Source organism: Excalfactoria chinensis, chromosome 3, assembly GCF_039878825.1.
Source record: "Excalfactoria chinensis isolate bCotChi1 chromosome 3, bCotChi1.hap2, whole genome shotgun sequence".
In the NCBI taxonomy this organism is placed as follows: domain Eukaryota; kingdom Metazoa; phylum Chordata; class Aves; order Galliformes; family Phasianidae; genus Excalfactoria; species Excalfactoria chinensis.
In genome coordinates, this window is record NC_092827.1 from 20012622 (window position 1) to 20033052 (window position 20431).

Consider the following 20431-nt stretch of genomic DNA (forward strand, 5'->3'; position numbering starts at 1 on the left):
AGGATATGTGGTAAAACCTTAAGGCAATTTCAGTTAGGGATTCATGAGGCACAACACATCCATTTTTGAATCAGATTTTTACAAAACTTTTTTTTTTTTTTTTTTTTTTTTTTCCCCTTATCTTCCAAATGCAAATGATATATTTGATATTCTCTCACTCACGTCATTTGTCAAGAATTAACGTTAAGGCACAGCTTCCATCATTTTCCTTTTTATGGGAGTAAGTCAGATGCTAATATTAAAAGTTACTCTGGAGATGGACAAAAAACTAATAGGTATATTAATGCCACCTTCTCCTAATGAGAGCTTTGATGCTTTTAGTCCTAGTCATACTTTAAAGACTACGAGAAGAGAGAGAATTTTCAATTCACTCACATGGGAACCACATTTTTCTGTCTGATCTCTTCTCTAGTTCCCAGAATAAGAGGTCTCTGTCTGAATTGACACAATTCATTTGACATCATCTTCCATTCTCACCTGCTGTACACACAAAGTATACCTAATTAAAATCTGAGATGCCTTTAATGTCTTATATCACTGTAGAATGATGAGAGAAAAAAAAAAAAATATATATATATATAAAAATATATAAAAATATATATAAATATAAATATATTATAAATATATAAATAAATATATATATAAAAATATATAAATATAAATATATTTATAAATATATATAAAAATATAAAAATATATTTATTATTATTATTATTATTAAAACCTATGTATGAAAATAAGACAATCTTTGAAAAGGTAAATAAACGATACTTCCTGCCTTCACATAACTTCCCAAAGGAGAAACTAGTCCTCACTGTTCCTCAAAGCTCCAAACACTTATACTAAGCTGTATATAAATATACATACATTTTGTTCTCCAGTAAAGAAAAAAAAAAGTTCTCTAGAGACAATTTGGTTCTAAGAAATTCTGTATACAGTTAACATGCTTGGTTCCAATAGCTTTTGCATAGAAGTTTTAAGCATAGGCAAATATATATGTATATATAATATATACATATAATTATTATAAGCATATATATATATATATAATAATGTAAACATACAATTGCTTTTTTTTTTTTTTTTTTTCCCTTAACTGTTTTACTTTCAAATATTTTCTACAACAGAAATTATCGTTGAATGACATCATTTAGTTTATGTTCAGACTTAATCGTTTAAATGCACATTTGAACTTTCAGTGTATCTGTGATATTGGCTATGCCTGGGAACATATCCATGATTCCCGATTTTATTAGTCTTGAATTCTCCAGTCCTACTGGAAACAAAACAAAACAAACAAACAAACAAACAAACAAACAAAGTTTTCAAATATATCTGAAAGATTATTACTACTTTTTTTCTTTTTTAATGTTTTCCTTCCTTCCTTCCTTCCTTCCTTCCTTCCTTCCTTCCTTCCTTCCTTCCTTCCTTCCTTCCTTCCTTCCTTCCTTCCTTCCTTCCTTCCTTCCTTCCTTCCTTCCTTCCTTCCTTCCTTCCTTCCTTCCTTCCTTCCTTCCTTCCTTCCTTCCTTCCTTCCTTCCTTCCTTCCTTCCTTCCTTCCTTCCTTCCTTCCTTCCTTCCTTCCTTCCTTCCTTCCTTCCTTCCTTCCTTCCTTCCTTCCTTCCTTCCTTCCTTCCTTCCTTCCTTCCTTCCTTCCTTCCTCCCTCTCTCCCTCTCTCCCTCCCTCCCTCTCTCTTTTTCTCTCTTCCCCCCCTTCCCCCATCTCATCCCCCCCACATATTCTGAGTGTGTTTTTAGAATCTCTGGTATTGTGCATTTACTTTTTCTACTAATCTAACTAATCTAATTAAAAAGATACATGGAAATACTGACAGAGACAAAATTAACAGGAACAGTTTTGTATTCATTAGAGCAGTACTGCTTGTATTTTTAATTAGAGGGTAAGAAAATATCACATGATGTCTTAATTTGTCTTTATTATAGAATCACACATCTATTCACTGTTAACTACCATAGTTGAATCACTGCCACTTGCTGTAAAGTGCTGCCAAATTGGTGTTCCCCTTCTGCCCACATAGTTTTCTTTTAATGAAAATATTTTTTATGTCTCTGAAAATGGAAAAATAGTAGATTCAGTGAAGGATCAACATGATAATGATCAAAGACAAGGAAAATGATACTAATTTTGATGAGCCTAATTTCATCAATGCACAAAACTAAACACCTGTGTCTGAGATAAAAATAAAACCAACATTGAACAGAACACATTCTCTGGTTTTGCATAATGTTCTTCTGTTGTAATATAAGAGAATCAAAAATTAATGTTTACTTTGTCAGGGAAGGAAAAGAAGACAGCATAACCCCAGTCACTGAACTCATCTTTGAAATCATTAAAAAACAGGTGGGGAAAAAAAAAAAAAAAAAGCTTTTCTAAAAATGAAGCTATTTTCTTGAGACAATTATGAGGAATTATGATAATAATCTATTAATTTCAAAACAAGACCCATTCAGAAAAACTTCCCATAGTAAAAATTCTTGTGAGAGATTTTAATCTTATTTTATTACTCCAAAGATATTATGACATTTTCAACATTTTAGGTCCATTATTTGATTAAGTGATACTAAAATTCTGTAGAAATAATAAAAAAGTATCTTAATTTCTAACATTATTTTTTCTTTGCACGTTACTCTATTCAGTTTTCTAAGCTGTCTTATCCAACCAGCAACTTTTGCAGCTAACAGCTTCACATGGAGTGTCAAGCACACACATGTATCAACAGCTCAAATAAAAACATGTGCCTTCTACAGATGTGAGACAAGCTTAGTTTGCCTGTATGATTATAGTCTTAAAAAAAAAAAAAAAAAAAAAAAAAAAAAGTAGAAAGAAAACTAACAAAATTATAATAATAATAAAATAATAATAATAATAATAATTAATTATATATTAATTAATAATAAATTATTATTATTATTTTAAAAAAAAGTTACTCTTGGGAAACTGACAAACAAATAAACAAAAAATTGACATAAATATTCCAAAATTTAACTAAAGTAGAGAATTTGAAAATACCATGTTTAGAACAGAAAAAATTGTGAAGTTAGTGTGAATTTATATTTTACTTCTTTTTGCACCTGTTAGAGGAACACTGTGCCATACTGCTAGAGCCAGCAGAACATTATGAGGTGTTCTAAAGAACTTCTTTCAAAAAAAAAAAAAAAAAAAAAAAAACCTGGTGATAATAGTTTAGTCCTTCATCTTAATGAATACAGAAATTAGAATTAAAAATTGAAGTATTTCTTTGGTTTACAGCTGTAAAAAAAATATCTGCTTTAGTTTTATTGCAGCATCCACAAATAGAAGTCGACACAGTTGCATTTGTTTCCAAATGCATTTAAAGTAGAAGAGTGTTTGCTCTTTCTTAAAATATGTTTCTCTCTGCCATATCCTGCTGACATACCAAGTGCACTGCTTCTCTCTCTCAACTATAACCACCTGAAAATACAATTTCATGTATTCATCTGAGGTAACTGTTTTATTAAACTCATCTTGAAGTACTATTACTTGAAGCCTCCCGAACCATATATTGGCACATTTTAAATTCATTATGCCATCTGAACTATATTACGGTTGTCTCCATTACACCTTTCCTTTACATATCTTTTCTTTTTCTGTTTCTACACATGAGCTATCCACATTATTATGGTGTCTGATTCCCAGAAGATGAAAAAAATAATGCACATCTTCACAAAACTGCTGTAAAAACAAACAAACAAACAACCCTTCTTACTTTACAATTTAAAAAGATATATATATGTGTGTGTATATATATATATATATATGTATGTATGTGTATATATATATATACAAAATAAAAGAAGTAAAATTAAAGCAAATTTTCTAATCCCAAGCAGACTTGTCAGTACTTCCTTTGAGTCTGCCTATAATTTCATTATTGGAAAGAATGGTAAAAACTTGAGACTTTTCCAGTCCCAGAACTCTTGCACTGTCTTGCCACAGCCACACCAGAGTATGTAGTTATCCCATGTGGCTTACTGAAGAAACAGTTATTTCACGGTTGAATGTGAGAGCTTAGGGCTTGTCAGAGGAATGGACTGTCTGTGGCTTATCAGCCTTTCTCAAATTATCTTTGAAACTAGAACAATATTAAGGTAGAATTACAAAATAATTCCTTTTATTTTTTTCTTTTTTTGCAACAATGCTATGTTGCTTTAAAATGCTGTTGAGAGTTATAACTATTGTGAATAAGAAAGAAAATGTTTACGGACTTCATCATATATTGAAAATTGTCTATTTCATAACATTAGTAAACTTTCAATTACAGTTTATGTGCTAAGATTCATTTCCAAGGATGCTTTGTTTAGCCTTGGGTATTTCTTTCATTCTAGAGGATATATTTGAAGATAAGCCTGCCTTTGTGCACCCAGTTGTCCTTGGGTGTTTCATTCATATTTAAATTTCAATTCAGAAACTCAATATTTACTATCAATATTGAACAGTGTCTCCAAAGAATTAATGACTGTCATAACCTTTCTTTAGAAATCCTAATATTATTCTGCTGTGGATAAACAATATTTCCTTTTGCCTATCTAGTAAAGAATTCTGGAATAAAATATGTAAGAATATATAAAAAGTATTTTTTGATTGAAAATGAAATACTCTGCAGGATTTCATGGAAGATTTGAAGCCTCAGGAGGGAAAACCTATAAATTTAAGATTATATTTCAAATCAGTGTACACTGATAATTTTAAGTAAACTTGAAACCCGCTGATATTAGATGTGTAAGAGATATAATGGCTTATTACTTACAGTGAACTTGCTTTGAGTATGAGGAATCACACAAATAAGCTTGTAATATTTCTGAAGCAAAATGAGAAAAGTTTGAGGCTTTTCACTGCATTTTCTTATCTTTAAAAACACATCAAATGTATATAGGCACACAAACACGTTTGTTTGTAACAATTAAGTTCCAAATAATTAAGTCATAGTACATATTTAAACTGAAATATTAATGATATGTTTGAAGCTGTCTCAAATCAAGGAAGAATTCAGCGAATAGCACTGGAAAACACAGGTGGATGTAAAACTTCTAATCTGGGAGACAATCACTCATTGACTAGAATGTTCTTTTCACTGATTAAAAACAGGTGTCAGTGAAAAGTGCATTTCTCATTCAATAATACAGTCTTCAAATATGTTCATAACTATCTTCTACACAGATAACCCAATTAAGCATTACTAGATACTTGCTTAAAATACTGTCACACTAGAGATTTTAAAGAATCAGAAAGCTACATTATATTTTTCTACATTAGCTTCTACAGCATGCACTGTTTACAGAGTCAACAAGTAAATAATAATGTAGTGGTGCAATTCAGCTGTGCAGCTGGCAATCCATAATTTAGCATTTTATTTATTAATAATACACCTTAAAATGATATAGACAGACAGTCAGGTGGAAGCACTGGTATAGCTCTTTGTACTAGAAGTATTTCTATGTTTTTAACAGCAGTGCTTCAAAAGACAAATATTCCAGTGTCTCCATTTATAGCTACTGTTGGTTTAAAGACAAAATCATACCTGGGATACTTCAAATCATATCATTATTTCACAAAAACAAAACAAAGTATGCAGACACTTATGTTTTATTTCATCACAACATAAAAGAAGAAAGTTTAGTTTGAGGAATAGATTTACATTTTTATTTCATACTTGAGTTTCTATTTGACATTAAGTGTGTTTTCTTCCCTTCTTGGAAAAGAATACAGTGGGATTTAACGAACATTCATTCACAATAGAGGACTTGAAATGCTGACAAACCACACAAAAGAATTCATGATTCACATAGATTATTTTTGTCAGTAGCACAGTATGTGGTGCTTGGTTGAGTAATTTTTGCCAATATCACAGAGAAAGAAATTTTATGAAGTTGTACAGAGAAGCACAAGAAAAGCCTAATGGAATTTTCTTCTTCAATAACATTAGTGGGAAGATTAGTAAGAAAGAATTCTACGTACCCTAAATAACATCCATATCCTAACATACAATTGTTTCATACTTGGTTACTGTGGTTATTTTTCCACCTAAGCACTTACTGAATGATTAGTGAGCTGAAGTACTGGAAATGCTATCACTAAACATTTATTAATTTTGAAGTGTTCTAGTTTTTATATTTTTATGCATTATTTCACAATTGGGTACAGCATTTTTAAACATACACCCAATTTCCATTTCAGACTTCTGTTTTTCTGGTTTGTATGCAGGCAAGAGGAAGTCCGTGTAAGACACTGATGTAATGTAAATGTGACTCTTGCTGCCTCATAGATAAATTCCAGACTGGACTGACTCCAAAACATCCATTATTGATAGAAATGCCATGGTTGTATTATAGACACTATGAAACTTCCAGGCAAATGTGTGATCCAATACCTTCAAATGCTTTTGCTGTATGGTTGAGTTCATGCTCTGGAGGGATATGAGAAAGGCAAAGAATAAAACATCAATCCATGTCTGGATGGAGATCATTGATGAGTGGTGACCCACAGGGGACAGTGTTGGGACCAATACTCTTTAATTTCTTGATCAGTGACATTGACAGTGGGTCAAGTGTATCCTCAGCAAGTTTGATGGCCACACAGAGGGACCTATGCAGGCTTGAGCAATGGGCCCAGGTGAACCTCACAAGATTCAACAAATCCAAATGCAAGGTTTTGCACCTGGGTTAAGGCAATCTTCATCATCAATTCAAGCTAGGGGATGAAAGGATTGTACAAAGCCCTGACAAAAAAGACCTGAGAGTACTGGTGGATGACTAGCTGGATGACCATTGTGTCTGGGCTGCATGGCCAGCAGGTCAAAGGAGGAGACCCATCATTGGTGAGGTCTCATCTGGAGTACTGCATCCAGATGTGGTGTCTTCAGCATAGGAGAGATGTGGACCTGTTGGAATGCATCCAGAGGAGAGCCTCAAAAATGATCAAAGGGATGAAACACTGTCCCTACAAAAATAGGCTGAGAGAGCTGGGGCTTGGAGAAGAGAAGGCTCCAGGCAGACCTGATAGCAGTCCTTCAGTATCTAAATGTCTCTTCCCTTGTTCATTGTTGCATTGACACCATCACAGAAGGCCACTAGGTTGGTCAAACAGGATTTACCCTTGGTGAAGTCATGCTGCTTGTCTCGTATCCTCTTTCTGTTTTCCATGTGCCTTAGCAAAGCTTCCAGAGGATCTGCTCTATGATCTTTCCTGGCAAAGGGGTAAGACTGACAAGTCAGTAGTTCCGGAGTAATTCTTTTTACCGTTCTTAAAGATGGATGCAATGTTCCCTTTTTTCCAGTCACCACATACTTCACCTGATTGCCACAACTTTTCAGATATCATTGAGTGTGGTTTCATGACTACATCAGCCAATTCCATCAGGACTCTGGGATGCATCTCATCAGGACCCATAAACATACAGATTTTCACATGATCATTAGATGGTCATAAACCTGATATTTGCTTGCAGTGAGAGGAATATTGTTTCCCCAGCTTCCTCCTTCCAAAACATTTGCTTGAGGGTTGTGTGATGATCATTTATGAGACATCCCTCTCCTTGTCTGTCGTTACCAGCTTGCCTATGTCACTCAGTAGGGTGGGGGGGGAAAGGGGGCAGGAAACCCTCATAGACTTTCCTTTTCTGGTTGAGGTACCTGCAGAAGCCTTTCTTGTTCTTCTTGCCAATTTTATTTCAAGATGCACGATGGCTTTCCTAACCCCACACTTACACAGACTACTAAACAGGACTCATTTGTTACTTATTTTGAGGTATAAAAGAACTAAAAACAAGCAATGAAACAAAATGTTTCTATGCAATTAAAGCACTATGAATGATTAACATGGCTTTACAAAACACTTAATAGAACATAAGACTGTTACAATTTCATGTTTTATCTGATAAAAGGAATGTTCATGCAGAAGCATACTCTAATTAAATGTTATAGAAAAAATCAACAACCAAGATAGCAAAGATCTTTGAAGTATTCTTCATAAATAAATTAATCAGCAGTTAAAATAAGGACAGCCAGCAGTATTTTACTGTGGTGGAGCTAAAACTAATTATTAGATACAGTGTTTAGAAAGTGAATGGGGATCTCACCATTATATGAAAAAATAACTTGAAAGAGTACTGTTAAGGGAACGCTTTTAAAGACAATAAACACTAATAGTGTAATAGTAATAGCGAATGTGAACATTTAGTTCTGAACAAAAATTGAAATGAGTTGTGTGATCACTTCCTGGCAGTAATACTGTTTGGTGAGAGTAGGGAATTCAAAAATAATAGAAATAAAGTAAGAAAGATTCATGGTACATTTGTTTTTCAAATAATTACCTTCACCTCAATTGAACAAAGAATTACTTATTTTCTCTCTGGCTTTAGAATCCTAGAATCACAAAGGTTAGAAAAGACTTCCACGATCATCCAGTCCAACAATCCACCACTATTTTCCCACTAAACCATATATTTTAGTGCAACATTTAAACATTTCTTTAACAGCTCCAGGGAAGGGGACTCAACCACCCCCTTGGGCAGGCTAATCCAGCTCCTGACCACACTTTTGAGAAGAATTTTTTTCTTAATATCCAACCTGAACCTCCCCTGCTGCAACTTGAGGCCCATCCCTCTGGTCCTATCGCTTGTTACGCGGCAGAAGAGGCCAACCTGAACCTCACCACAACCTCCTTTTGAGTAACTGTAGAGAGCTACAAGGCCTCCCCTGAGCCCCCTCTTCTTTAGACTAAACAATCCCAGTTCCCTCTGCTGCTTCTTATAAGACTTTAAAACAAACAAACAAACAACAACAACATCAACAACAAAAAACACTCTTTACTGGAAAAGCTTCTAAGACAAGATAATAATATAAGCGTATCTACTCTGAAAACACTATACACACTTTCTACATTGAACTTCCCTCATAATAATATATAAAAAATTAAAAATATTTAATTTATAAAATTTACACATTTTCAGCTTCCATTTTTGTTGTAATAGTAGAATTAAAAGTTCCCACATTCTTTTATTTTGATGTATTTCACTTATTTACTGAATATATTTCTGTCTGTTTTTCTTTACTATTCAAACTGTGATTTACATTCCCCTCACCTCCACAAACATTCTCAAGAGGTTTTTTGTGATGCAGCTGCTGGGTGGGACAGGTGCACTCTATTTCTCATAACATACTGGACATAAAAGATATTATTTCATCATTCATTTTTCATGTTCTGTATTTCAAAAATCACTTTCTTCACACTTTCTGACCTTTTTGGATCTTGTACAGCTTGTTCAATAAATCAGACAGTACCTTCAGAATCATAGAATCATCAAGGTTATATAAGACCTCTAAGATCATCTAGTCCAGCCACTCACCTACCACCGGTACTGTCCACTAAACCATATCCATAAGTACCACATTTATCGAACAAGGACAGTGACTTCACCACTTCCCTGGGCATCCTGTTCAAATGAATCACCACTCCTTCTTAGGATAATTTTTTCCTAATATCCAACTTGATCCTCCCCTGATGCATCTTGAGGCCATTACCTCTCATTCTATCAATAGTTACTGGGAGATGAGGCCAAACCCCACATTGTTACAGCCTGCTTTCAGGTAGTTGCAGAGAGCAAGAGCTTAAGCCCTCCTAGTGGCAACTAAATGGATGTATTCTTTACATGAAGCAATATTATATCCTTTTTTTTTTTTTTTTTTTTTTTTTTTTTTTTTTTAATTATTATTTTTTTAATAATAGAAAACAATATGATGAACTATTTCATTCCTCTTATTTACAATTAAAGCTAGGTAAATGCATATTGATTATATATGTTAAATGAAAAAGAATCCTTGTTTTACAGTGTTATGCACCAAAATTTCAGTATAACAAATTTCAGTATAAGTAAGCACACCTACATTACATGTCACATAATTGCTTTTGTCAGGTTAAATATTCTTACAGCAAGTAGCATGTAAATACAGTTACTGGCACTGTTCAGAGTATTCAATATAAAGAAACACACATACCCTTTGCAATTGATCATTACCTATCTGTACAGATCTGGATGTCAGCATGCAACATAAATGTTTGAATTTATCTCTGCAGTCAACGCAATGAAGGGACAACCACTTGCTATATACACAGAGCCATCAACCACTAGCTTTGTGCTAAGAATTGTTGCGTTACTGCTGCACAAACAGCCGAGTGTTTCCAAAGCATAATATGCTCCTTTGCACTCAGCAACTGCTGACAGCAATTAGCACTGATGTTTATATTTAAGCTACATGTAGAAGATCTGTCAGTTTTGGTCAGTCAGGGAATGGTCTGGAGCTGCGGCCGCTGGCATTCTATTCCAGTAATCTAATGTAGAAAGCGATAACCTAGAAAATACCCCTCAGGGGGGAATAAACACATTAAATGCAACATATAGAAAACTGCCTGCATAGTGGAAGACAGAAACTGGGACAGAAGCAGACCTGACATCTCTAGCAGCTGTCTCCCTGGGTCCAGAGGGCCAAGCTGAAGTGCACCAGAAGGGCTATGTCTCAATTGGTGTGAGAATGTGGAGTGTGTATATCTGTGCCATGGGAAAGACATCACTATCCTCCCACTTGTACAGAAATGAATATACATATATAGGGTGCTCTGAAAGTAATGCATCCTATCTATTTCCATAGAAATAGCAACAAAGAATACAGTAATACTATCTGACAGAGCAAATTCTCAGCTGCAAAACACTGTTTTTCAGCATATTCACCACTATTATCTATTTGGGAACTGAGCTATCTCCCAGGACATATCTGCAACACAAAACAAGCTAACAAATGAAAAGCACCTTAACAAGTGACATGCAGACAAATGCATCAGCTGCTTAATATGAATTTGTGTGTTCCAATGGACAGTAAATAACAAGGAAATACCTGCTGTGGTATTTGTTCCTTTCTATTACTCAAGTATAGTTTGCAATTGGAGAAGATACAGCAATTTACAGAGGGTTTAAGAAAATTCAAAATTTTAAATTGGAGATCATTTTGTGAAATACACAAAAAATTGACCCATTTATATTAGTAAAGAGAAAGTTGTGGGTTTACAGTTTGGTAACAGCTCTTCAGTCTCACAGAGGAAGACAGAAGAGCATGTTATGACTGACACGTGAAACTATCTGTATACAAGCTTAGATATGTTTGATATTAAAAATAAGGACAACTAACCACTGGAACATATTACAGAAAATTATGAAGATATGTACATCAAGGATAGACATTATTTATTATACATTATATATACATATACACATACATACACACATATATATACACACATATACACACATATATATATGTATATATTTAAAGCTTACTAGTTCTGCATCAGAAACTCAGGAGAACAGTGGGTTGTTTGGTTTGTTAATATTTGCAGACATAAGTCTAGAATAATGACAGGAGATAACTTGTGCATGGTCTTATCAATAGTTGTTATATTTCATCTGCAAGGGTCTTAAGAAGAAAATCCCGTGGAAAAAAATAAAAATAAAATAAAGCAAAGACCAGCTGCATAAAGATGTTTAAATGATGGACAAATACTACTATTTTATATACCTTTGAACAAAAAGGAAACCATTCTAATTTCTCTAAAGTAAAAGTTTCTGAGAAAGTATCAAATTTCTGAGAAAACAGGAAATATAAAATATTCAACACAGTTTAATATTAAAAACAAACAAACAAAAGATCTTTTGAAAAATATATTACTAAAATTATTTTATAGACTGATCCTCTTTTGCTACAAATGGACTAGAACTAAACAATGACTTCAGATTTTCCCAGTATGGAAGATCACAACTTACTTCTTTATTCCGAATCATTTTGGTGTCTCCTACAAAGTTGATGGTACCATTCAAAATGTGGTTAAATCTCAAGTATACATAAAACTATTAATTCAGCTTTCAAATCCACAGTTGAACAAAAGATAAAGGTAAAGAAGAAATATTGTGAAAGATGGCAGTGGATAGCACATCCTAACATTGAAGTGAAAATATCAAAACATTTTAACATCCTTTTAACTGGTCTAAAATATAGAATCACAGAATCATAGAATTGCTCATGTTGGAAGAGACCTTCAAGACCATCAAGTCCAACCACAACCTAACCATACTACCCTAATTAACAACCCTCCACTAAATCATGTCCCTGAGCAACACATCGAAAAAGTTTTTAAAAACATTCAATGATTATGACCCAATCACCTCCCTGGGGAGTCTATTCCATTGCTTAAAAGCCCTTTCTGTAATTAAGTTTTTCCTGATATTTAACCTAAACCTCCCCTGGCGCAACTTGAGGCCATATAGCAAGCATAGGCTTGCTATAAATGTTAAATTACAGCGTGGATGTCAGAAACACAGCATGCTAATGGTGATTTTAATCTTTTTATTTTCTTATTTTATTTTTTTCTAAAATTAAATATATTTTTTTAAAAGCCTTCACAGGAAAACTGCTGACAGTTATTTACTTTTTAATTTATCGAGGTAGTCAATTAGAAATGAATGACAGTTTTCTGAAGGTAAATAAAATTAGGATTATTTATTTTCCTTAGGCATGAAGATGAGTAAATAGGGACATTTCTGGTCTAAAATGCTATATCCATAGAAGCATAGAATGATTTGGGTTGGAAGGGACCCTTAAGGTGATCTAGTTTTAACCCCTTCTATGGGCAAAGACATCTCCCTCTAGATCAGGCTGCTCAAAGCCCCATCCAGCGTGGCCTTGAATGCTTCCAGAGAGGGGGCATCCAAAACCTCATTGGGCAACCAGTTCCAGTGTCTCACCACCCTCACAGTAAAGAACTACTTCCTAGTATTCTAGTACCTACTCTAAATCGATGTTCTTCCAGTTCAGAGGCATTTTCCCTCATCCTGTCACTACCTGCCCTTACAAAAAATCCCTCCTCAGATTTCCTGTAAGCCCCCTTTCATTAGGCTGCTAAAGGGTCTCCCTGGAAGGCCTCTCTTCTCCAGGCTGAAGGAGCCCCAGCTCATCATGGCCCTTTCATCAACTTTCATCAACTGATACTCCCAAATGCTTCTCAAGGGTTGCTCTCAAGTCATTCTTCTCTCAGCCTTAATTTCTGCTCAGGATTGCCCTGATCCATGATAAAGTTCTAGATAAATATTGTTTACAGTCTGTGAAACTGAGATGCAGCCCTCAGTCTCCTGGGGGAATTGCTAACGTTCTGCAGTTTGTAAGAGAAAAGGTCTTCAATGATTTCCACAATACAACTACCAGAAAAACATTTTACTGGGGTTTTAATTATCAGTGATCCAAATTATGTCTTTTATTAAAAGAAATGATAAGTTCATCAGGTTAGGGAAGACTAAAACGATTTTTTTTTATATCCATAAATAATTGCTGAAATATTAATTTCTATGTTTTTAAATGTGCTCTCCTACAATACCTAAGAACCTTCAATAATGTTTTTCTTTATGTTTGCACTATGTTGCAAAATTTTACTGTTGTGCTGCTACTAATACTATTGCTATTACTTTTACAACTGCTATTTCTTCTTCATATCAGAAAAAAGTAAAACTAGCAATAGAAATAGTACTAAATTAATGTTAATTTCAGACAACTAATGGAAGTTCTTGACTGGTTGCATATCTTTTCTGCGCTTTCTGCATGGTACATTGTAAGATGCAAAAATCAGGATGCTAAATAAGTAGTTCATTCACTATAATAAAAAAAAAATTGCATTTTCAAGTTTTATATTTGATGTTCATTCTCTTTACTGTAGTTGGCAAGACTGGCTAAACTGGCTAACCAGAAAAAAAAAAAAAAAAAAAAAAAAAAAAAGGTATTTTTTTTTCAGCAAATTATCTTCATCACTGCTTGTCCTCTCCTTTCCATACTTAGCTAAGAGGGAAAACATAAATGATATTTCCAAGATTGTTACATTTCATATCTAAATTTCTCATTCACAATTTCTGCAAAACATCTGAGATAAAATGCAGAGCAGAATTCTCTAGGCACAGTCCTCTGCAGAAAACACATTAAGTCCAAACACTGGACTACTATGCACATATAAAAAGTGACCATCAATAAACACATTATTTAAATTCAATTTAGCATTCTCTTAGAGTCAAAGAAGTAATTGATGCATTCCGTGTGCTAAGTAAACAAAGATACAAGCAGCCAAGGTATTTTCTTAACATTATTGTAAGAATAGCTTATTGATGGGTTTACTCTGAACCAAGGTACATACAACAGCATTGGTTTTAGTAGAAGAGTCATGAAAGTAATGGATAACTGGTAAAAGAATCAGGTAGAGTTTTCTGGGGGAGCACGTCCACTTTGGAGAGTTTTGCTGGGGGAAAATATAAAACAATCCATGTTATTAAATGTTATGCTGTAGTGTTCTATATTTTAATGGAAGTTTTCAAAATATTCTTGTCCAAAATACATTCCAGCAATTTTTCTGGAAATTCCAGAATTTTCCAAAATTCTTTCATTGTTAAAAAACAACAACAACAAAAACAGCTAACAATGATTGATGAGATCATTTAGATAATTTTATTTTCTGTTAAACTTGCTGGAAAGTAGGAGTTATGGACAATCTTTCATTCTCACTTAAGGCTACTACTCATGCCAGCGTAACTTTGATATACCAGGACTGTTTGTCTTTCTGATTTTCCCAGAATTTAATTATATTACTTCTTCATATTTGTAACCTTTCTTCACAGTTATACACATACACACATTCACATCCAAATTTTCTTCATTGATCTTCATTATTTTTGAAGATCAATGTAATTATAAGCAGATTTTGAATTTCAAGTAGGGATGTATGGCAAAAACAGGAAAGAGGTTTTAACCTCAACTTCAACAAGATAACATTATCTGTGGATTTTGTCTTACTGGGATGATACACTTAAATCTGACAGTAAAGGGGTAGGTGCTGTGTAAAGGGAAGAAAAAAACTGAGTCATAAATAGCTCTAAGAAAAGCTTCTAACATTTCCCGAATATACTGACATAAGCGGTTTCACTGTTAGGATATCTTTTCCTGACTCTATTGTCAAGGATTTTGTGAGAAAACTAGGCCAAATACATACATATTTTAGAACAATGCAATTGCACTAGTATAAAGAAATTGTAGGCTCATATTGAATCCCCAGGATTTGACAGCCTGTTTAGAAAGATAGTAATGTTAGTGGCATTTTGCAGGTAAGCAATCCAGGCTTCCTCTTAATGTATTTAAACTTTGTTCATATGCTTAATTTTAAGAATTTAGTGCTTTTCATGTTATCGTAAATGTGGTGGAAAATTATACTGTAGGTCACAGTGCTTCCTTAAGACAGTTCTCTCACTCTAATGTTCCTGTCAGTTTGTGATGTGCTATGAATTAAGACTTTATACTTCTTCATCACGGTAGGCTGTAAATTAATAGGTGCAAAGAAAGCAATAGTGTTCTGTAAATTAAGCATCAATTCACTGCTTCTGTACTTCTCACTTTATACGCTGTTCACAGGCTGACATTGTTAGCAGCTAAGTTGTCTCTGCTTCTATACAGATAACACAAGCAAGAGATATTAGTTTACGGTCACTACTACTAGCATTAAATTAACTTACCAACCTATTTGTTAGGGTAGAAGACTTCTGTCCATACAGTTATATATGTATGCAGTGTATTATTTAGGGTTAAAGGATGTGATTGTTCCTCCCTGCTGTGATGTTGTGTGTTGTCAGGCCAGGGGCTCCCAGCACAAGAAGGATGTAGAGCTGTCAGAATGGGTCAGAAAGAGGACCACAAAGATGATCTACAGAAGGCTGTATCATTCCTTTTACGAAGAAAGGTTGAGGGAGCTGGGCTTGCTTAACTTGGAGAAGACAAGTCTCAGGTGACTCCGTTGTTTTAAGAAAGCATATAAGCAAGAGAGAGATAATTTTTTCATAGTCCAATAGCAACAAGACAAAGGGGAATCTTTTTAAACTAAAAAGCTTTTTCCTTTTTTAATTTGATTATTTCAATCAATTTGCATCTCTGAACACAAGATCAAAACATAATCCACAGAAAAGCTGTTGTCTATAAGTAAGTTAGCATTTTCTTACATCACTGCCCAATGATTAGAAGAACTGGATATGTCTTTCAGTGCTTGCCATCACTATGTGAGCTAGCACCCATTGAAAAGAAACAGAATGCTGATAATGGCACCATATCTCTAACAAGAAAGAAGATGACCAGCCAGCCTCCACTGCTGTCCCATACAGGAGATGAAAATGTACCAAGATAGTCCTGCTTTTGGGGAGGAGAAAAGAAGATAGGCCTACCATACAAATATGTTAACATCAGTGATAGTGGTTTTCCTAAGTGTTTGAGAAGTTTTAGTTCACTCTATGTGGGTTGTAGTAGTAACCCGAATACATCTCCCAGGCATATTTGGAATGGCACACTGTAAAATCTGGTCTGACTTACAGCTCAAAACTCTCACTATAGCTACTCTGAAAATCAAAATTCCCAGACAGAAACCAAACACACTCTATCATCCTGAAGATGTTTCCGAAACATTACCAGGTCCTTAAAATCTGTCAAGCTTTCCTCCAATCTGCCCCCCAAAAATTATTCATATTTTAGATTCACTGTCTCCCCAGCTCAAAGCCCTGAATGCCTCCAACTTCTTTCAGTGCAGTGCCAGGAATTCAGAGATCACATACAAACTCAGATGATACATTTATGCTTATTTGTCAAACTACTTATCATATTCTTTGGCTTTGTCTTCATCACGTAATTAGAATCTGAATCTGTCTAACTATGACCAGCAAAACTCATCTGCTCATAAAATACATTTAATACAATTGCAAGAGAACCATATACCAGCATCTCCAACAACAACAACAACAACAAAAGACTTGGCAGAGTTTCAGCAAAGTTCCATGATGAAAAACAAGGATGACCAGTAGCATGTCTCTAAACAGCAAAAATAAATAAATTGTTACAAATAAATAATTTAATAGTTTTCTAAAGTGAAAAGGTTGGAATTTAATTGCTTCCATCTCACTGCATGGACATGGCACTGTGTTTTACATTTGATGGAAAAGGAAAATAAAGTAAAAACAGCCTTATTCTGTCAAGGCTATATGCACAACCTTTTTCTGGTATATAGCAGCAACCTTATTGAAAGTGCATTCACATGCAATACACCTTTTCACAGTACGCCAATAGATGGTGCTCTTCAGCTGTATAATCATGTAATTCTGAGATAATCAGTTCATATATATGGATCTATTTCCATAGTTGTCTATTAAAAAAGGTGATTTATACAGCTTAATGTTCTCATGCAAGAGGTAATACTAAGATTTCTAGAAAGAAAATAAATAAATAGATTTGAATGCTACTAATTAGAATAATATCTAAGCTTGCACTGGTATATGTAAGTACAGAAAATTATCTAAGAAACACAACTTGTCATTATGACTCAATTGCTGTAAGAGTTAATTCATTAACACAGAACCAGGAGCAGGGTTTCAGATAACTGCAGTTACTTATGCCAAAATGCATGCCAAGAGCATAGCAGTTCATTACTGTTGCTTCCAAAACACTCACATTCACATAAAATTTCCATGGTCTTTCACTAGGGTATGAGGGGATTTATAAGGAAGTCTGAATAACTCTAAAGGTATTTTAAAATAGTATTAGGAAGTTTATTTGAGTGAAATTAGATATGAAGTTCAGGTCATTCCCTTATACTGTCAAAAACAGGTTTTTGGTTTCTTAAATCTACACTATAACTAATAATAGTCTTACTTCCCTTACTGACTAAAAATGTACTCAACCTGATCATATTCATTTGCATGTGCTAGCATACACCTTTATATGCCCACTGAAACTCATATTGATTCAAAGAAAAAAGAAAAAAGTACATTCAACTATATATGAACATCCATTCAAGAGCCAGGCCTACATAACTGCCCCTTACTTAGACAAAAAATGTCAGTAACTTTGAGCACTCTAATTGTATCGTGGACATAAAATGAATAGTGAAGTAATGTCACTTGTATCTTTTATAAACTACTAGCATTAGAATAGACCACATGAATAGCTTTCAAATAATACTTTGTAAATAGGAAAGAACTAAAGAAAACCTTTTTCCTCTTCAGTGCATTGTGAAGCAAACCTACAACCAGCTAGATAAAATTAAAACTGACTACACATCTTAAAGAAGGTTTAGAAACATGTGAGGCATAGACAAAAAAATAAAATAGAATGGACTGGACTGGAATAGAACATTATAGAACATCTCACATAAGATCTTATATACACATAAGATTCCTTTTCCTCAGCATGTAGATTCTATTTGTTCTAGCATTTCTATCAGTTTCCTTAATTGCTTCTAAAAGGTTCATCTAGTTTTTTACTGTGATTGTCATGGAACTGTTTATAATCTTGGTGATATTTCTGAGAGGGGAGGTCAATCTAGAGCTCCTGCACCATACACTCAAATCACAAGAAAATGACCAATTTGAAATTTTCTTTATTCTCATTCTCTTTCTAAGTTTTCCAATGCTAGCATATCTGTCTTTCTGGGCTTTTCAGTAGGAAAATATTTGGCTTATTCTACAGCAAATATTCCTTTAAGGGGAAGAACCATCATAATTGCCACTTCACACTAATGGCATGTATGTCTTTAACACAGAATTATTGATGCCAGATATAGTAAGAAGGCAGCAATTAAAAATAAAGTCACATTTTAGGGTGACACACCTCTAGACCATTAGTTTTAAGTATCAAATAATTTCACATCTAAGCACAGCTGATTTTAGTAGATTACAGCACGCACTACATTTAGCATGGCTCTAATGTCACCATGGAAACCGTTCTGGTTTAAATATAGCTGAATGTGTAGCATCATTACAATTTATCCAATAATCCTTTAAACATTTCTTATAAAACTTCCCATAGCTTCTGCAAACTTTTAGTAGTGACCACAGGAACATATCATAAATTCTACTTATTTATTTATTTATTTAAATAAGATTAAGCATGCTAATAAAAATACCTGCAAAACAACAACAACAACAACCAAAAAAAAAAAAAAAAAAAAGAAACAAAAAGAAAAAAAAAATCAGATTAAATTCTAGGAGAAAGAAGGTTCTTATGATCTTTCAGATTTCAGAATTTCAAGCACTACTAGTGATCAATATCATACCAGAGCAATGCAAAATATGTATCCTTTGCTTTATACATATTCTTCTACATCACCTATTCTGAGAAATCTTCTGGGGAATGCACACGTGTATGTAAATGTTATTGTCTGTAAACCACACAACCATAGAAACATGGAATGTAAAACAATTCCTATATTTACATGTTGATGTTCAGTAGCAAGTGGATTTCTTGGAATAAAGCTGCAAATATATATCATATATACTATATATACTCATGTAGCTATTAGAGCCTATCACATAAAACTGAATGGACAGATTTTTATGTCCTGTAATAAGATTCCATTAGCTCTTCTCTTTCCAGACTTCAGCATCAGCTTCTCAGAACCCACAATAATAAAACATCAGAACTGATAAATGTTGTGCATGTTTCTGCCTGACAGTGAGACAAGTGGGGTATTCACACACTGTATTTCAGAAAGTAAAATATGAGCACTTAATTTATACAAAGCTGTTTCAGTGGCTGCTGTTATATAAGTTGTGGTCACATGGAAAAACGGTGATCTTATAACAAAATCCAATAGTATCCCTGGGGCACATTTTCATTCAAGCAGTTTTATTTAACACATCAGATGCTACCTAGAACTTAACAAAATATATTTAATTGCTCAGCATGTTATGACATAAAAATAAAAGAGATTCATCAGATCTCCAGGAAAAGCATTCTGAAGATAATATCCATCGACCACTTGTGAGCAGCAGGTTTGTGTTGGTTTTACTTGTTTGTTTTTGTGTTGTTTTTTTCCTCAGGGCTACATTTTGTAGCAATGGCACATATGCCAAACACAAGGCATTCTTCTCAGGGATGAAAACAATATAAAGCCTCTATATGTTGCTTGTGGAAAAATCCTAATACAAACTGTTCTGTAATTTAATCAGTTAAAATAACTCATAAGAAGAACTATCATCTTTCACTTGGTACAGAGAGAGAAGTTTGAGTATTACAGTTGCTAATCCTGAATTAATTAAGCCCTAATATTGCTAAGCCCTAATATTCCTAAGCCAAAATTTTTAATGAGTCAACAAAAAATAAAAATACATGCATGCATGAGTACAGAAATAGAACTGAATTACAGCCTGTTTAGAATAAGATGACATCTATTTGCTCTCTGTGTTCCTGTTTTTCTAAGAGGCTGAATTTTGCTCAAAAAGTACAATATCACGATAAGCCAACCATTCAAGATAAAGCATCTGCTAACATGCTTGTACCAAGT

The 20431-nt window shown here is 33.9% G+C and overlaps 1 protein-coding gene across 3 annotated transcripts in view; it reads right to left on the minus strand.

Moving 5' to 3' along the window:
- The window catches only part of CSMD1 (CUB and Sushi multiple domains 1), a 935567-nt gene that overhangs the window by 391917 nt on the left and 523219 nt on the right, over positions 1-20431 (minus strand). The gene's annotated exons all lie outside the window — the stretch shown is intronic.